The following is a 4,638-nucleotide window of genomic DNA, read 5'->3' on the forward strand; positions in this document are numbered from 1 at the left end:
TTATTATTATTATCAACCCGTCTCGATTATATATATAGATTAACATTTTAAATTAATCGTTAACAATAAACTTTATCTTCTCCTTTCGTAATTTATCCAGTTCTACGTTCAGCTGTTGTTCTTCTTGATATATATTATATTATATTAAAAACGATGTCATCTTCCTCGATTTGTTGTTGTTTCATGTAAAAAATATTTCCACCAGTAAAGTCGAAATAAACGTTCATATATCGACGTCTGCTTCCGGTCCGACGATAAGCATACCACAAAGTTCAAATAGTTCGTATTTCCCGCTCTCAAGTCTGTCAGAACGACATATTACGACTTCACAAGCTGTAGATCAGCAGCAACTTCTTTTAAGAGGCAGTTAGACCAGTCCAATTTCCACTTCTTCTTCTCTCATCCTTTCAGTTAATATGGAGATATTAGCCTTGTCGGCAGTCCAATTTCCCGCCACAGCGTCTCCTTATATACCAGACATGGGCAAATGCGACTCTTGCTGAAAGTGTTAATTTCTGCTTTTTATTATTATTTTTAGAGTTTTATTTCCACAATTTTGTGAAAATATGTTTATTTAAAAAATTCAATATTTGTTTTATAGTCTATTATATTTATATTATATAATAAAATCGCGGTACAGAACTGTGGTACAGAATAAAAAAGTACAGAACTGCGGCTTCTATGCATTTTGCAAAACCTACATTTCGGCTCCCACTGAACTTTTGCTTTCCACCCGTTATATACTATTCGTGAGTCCGACGGTTGGCCAATCAGCTACGCTGGATCAAGCTCTCCCTTACGTGGTAGCCAATCTGGATTTGGTCCAAACGTTAACAGTCTCTTTCTAGGACGCAAGCGCTAATAATTCAAAATTTGATCTATCGTGTCGTTACCTCCTTGTAATCTAGATATTCTAGAACAGTGTTTTTCAACCTTCTTGAATACGCGACCCCTTTACAAGTTAAAAACTTCTGGCGACCCCCAGGGCCATATTGAAACTATATCAGTGACTTTAAAAACTATGTACTGTATTTAATTTTCTTTCTGTTGAAACCTAAATATCGATCGAAAAACCAATTATACTGTATAATAAACAGGTACAGCCTTCTCACCGTAATTGTAGATTTTTTTTATTGTAGTGTAGGACCTTAAAACACCTGTCTTTTTCTTTTACCCGCGATCCCCCGTGTAAGGCTTTGCGACCCCCTGGGGGTCGCAACCCACAGGTTGAAAAACAGTTCTAGAACAACGGTCGGCAACCTATCTCACCTCACGGACCACTAAAGTCACAATTTTGAATCCCGCGGACCATTATCATGAATTTTTTCAAACAATACAAAATTTGTAGAATAATGATCATAAAAGTTCAATTTCATTACATTAATTACACACATGTTTAATTATAACAAATTAATGCAAACCTAAAGTTCATTGCCGCTTGTTTGAAACAAGTTTATGGCTTTTCCACGAAGGACGACAATCACACTCACAATATTGTTTATTGTTCATTATTTATTAATAACAGTCACTTCGTTTTTGGTTTTAAATTCGAATAAAAACCCCAATGAATGAAAAAAGCAACTAAGCATTTTGCATTACTTTCGTAATACTTCGCGTAATCTTCGGTTGATCAATGTTCAAATTTCTCCACGGACCACCGGTTACCGACCGTTGTTCTAGAATGTGCTAGATCTTTTCCTAATAAATCCAATTTATTTAAATTAAACTATATTGATATTTAAGCGTTTTATTTATATAAATATAATTTTATACATTTTAAACATTAATATATCATGAAAAGTCAATAATAACAAGCAAATTACTATTTTTATTTTTGGTTGGTAACAAGAAAACCTGTTTTGACAACGTGAGTATGTAACTGACATTTTTGGAATTTTTATAATATAAAAATAATTCAATTTCTTGCATGATTTTGAAATATTGCGAAATTTTCAATTATAGTCAACATCAAAATTAAAGTTGGCGATTGTATACATATTAATTGAACTGAATTGTTAAAGAAAAAAAGCATTTCTTCATTAGATCGTCCGTTAAAGATGTTCAAGAGCGGCCATGGAAAATATGCATTAACGATATTATGCGAGTTAAACATAGATGTACTGTACAATGTACAGTGGGAAGTGAAGGACCAGCGCATTGTCTCATATTTACCGTATCTCTTGAAATCGATAATCAAAAATTTACTGGCCGAGGTCGTACTAAGAAAATGGTGAAACATATTGCTGCAGAGAATGCATTAGCTGCAATTGTTTATGTTGATAATTCGATTAAATATTCTGAGAAAATACACAAAGACAACGTAATGAATAGTGAGGTTGAGGCCGAAGTTTTAAACGCGAAAACGTGTACGTCGGACGTTTAGCGCTGCTTTCCTGTAAGCCTAGAAGTTTGACAATGGTGTTTGGATAGTCAGTGGAATCATGCTCGACATTCCAAACACCATTGTCAAACTTCTAGGCTTACAGGAAAGCGGCGCTGAACGTCCGACGTACACGTTTTCGCGTTTAAAACTTCGGTCTCAACCTTGCTATTACTGATGTGCCAGTACAGTACGAGGAAAACATCCCGTTGTGCTACTAAACGAACTTCATTCGGATTTGAAATTTCATTTAAAAGAAAATAAATCACTGCGAGTTTGTAGAACATCCAGATTTCAGTGTTACTTGGTCAGTCGGATTTAAAGGTCTTAAATTTATTAATTCAACAACAGGAAAATTAGAAAATGAAAAGACTTCGAGTTAAAGTAAGAAAGCATCTTTTCGTCGATTTAATAACTTACAACAACGTTCCAATTGCTGCTGAACGACAGTTGAATAGAAAACCAAAGTTGTATTCGGAAGCAAAACAATCTGCCTTGAATTATCAACCAGCTAAAACCATCTTGAAAGAAGCATAATATATGAACACACTCGGCAAGTGGAATTCAGGTGTGTTCATATATTATAATTTTACATTGCTGAGAAAGAGAGAGAGAGTTGAAAGAAGCATTTGAAAATGCAAGTTTATGAGTTTGGATGATGAAACTTTTACATCTAGATTTTGAATAATAAAATTAATGGAATTTTGCTTTTCATAGACACAATGTAGTGAAATTTTTCAAACACTAGGCAGATTATTCATCTTTTATTCGGTTGGGACGCTAATTACAAGACGCGTTTCGGGCTTCGGCCCTCCTCAGCCAACTAAACAATAAAATCAAACGAATACAAATAAACATTCGAATGCACAAGAAACTATGCACCATGTAGATATAACGCATTTAAAAACATACCTTAAAAGTTCAATATACAGCAATTACATATATACAGACAGCATACGTAATGGATCGTATCTCGTTCCGTAGGTCGGGTAAAGAACGAACAGATCGGCAGTTTCGACGAGTTTTTTTTTAACATTCGTCTAAATAAATCAAATTTACAGAAAGGTATATTAACGTCTCTTATACCTGTAATTTGTATCTTGGGCATATCATTTAAATTTACACAATGACTGTTGCTACTGTTACAGATAGGTCTCACACACGACCATCACAACGACGCAGTCTTCTCTTCTATTTTTATATGGAGAGTCTAGCACCTATTAGGCTCTTTCTCCGACGAGCAGTCACTCATTGGTCACTGGAAACGCCCGGTTTGAGTGACGTAAGTTCCTAGTTCCCACACAGTCTGGTTTTCTAATTTGCATACATACCAACAAAACCAATTTAAAAGAATTTACAGTAATCGACACCAACTGCAACAATGAAACTTAAAACTTATTAATATACTAGCTGCAAGGACCCGCTTCGCTGGGTTTTTATTTGTATGTAATATAGTTATATATATATATATAAAAGACTGTTTTTCTAAGTAATCTAGAATCTATCTGCAAGGACCCGCTTCGCTGGGTTTTTAAAAAGTAACGATAGTGAAGAGTAAGATAATTACATTATAGCCAATCTTACCCGTTTTCACAGAATGCAAGAATTAGGTCCCCCGTTTCCAGACTAATNAGGTACAATTAGATTTGTATCAATTGATATAAAAACGAAGTTCTTATATTTTAAAATTATTATTGGATATTAACTGTTTTCAATTTATTTTTAAATATTTTGTTATTTAAGGTACGGTCTAAAATTATTAATATACTAGCTGCAAGGACCCGCTTCGCTGGGTTTTTATTTGTATGTAATATAGTTTTTTATATATATATATAAAAGACTGTTTTTCTAAGTAATCTATAAACTAGCTGCAAGGACCCGCTTCGCTGGGAAAAAGTAACGATAGTGAAGATTAAGATAATTACATTATAGCCAATCTTACTTGTTTCCACAGAATGCAAAAATTAGGTCCCCAGTTTCCAGACTAATTAGTGAATTTTTACATGGGTGTAAAAATATGTTCGATTTCCCGCAAAAACGCAAAAAACCGCCTGTAAATCTTGCATACCGCTTTATATTAACACTTTCTTTGTTACTCAACACTTCCACTGTTAACTCTTTCATTGTTACACATCTTCGAAGTCCACCACTGTCAACCCCATATCTCCCGCACCCTTATAGCACAGAATGAGAATTAGGTCCCCCGTTTCCAGACTAATTAGAGAATATTTACGTCCAGTAAAACGAACTATTTTCAA

Source organism: Centruroides sculpturatus, unplaced genomic scaffold (genome assembly GCF_000671375.1).
Source record: "Centruroides sculpturatus isolate CEXI.00-Female unplaced genomic scaffold, Cexi_2.0 scaffold809, whole genome shotgun sequence".
NCBI lineage: Eukaryota > Metazoa > Arthropoda > Arachnida > Scorpiones > Buthidae > Centruroides > Centruroides sculpturatus.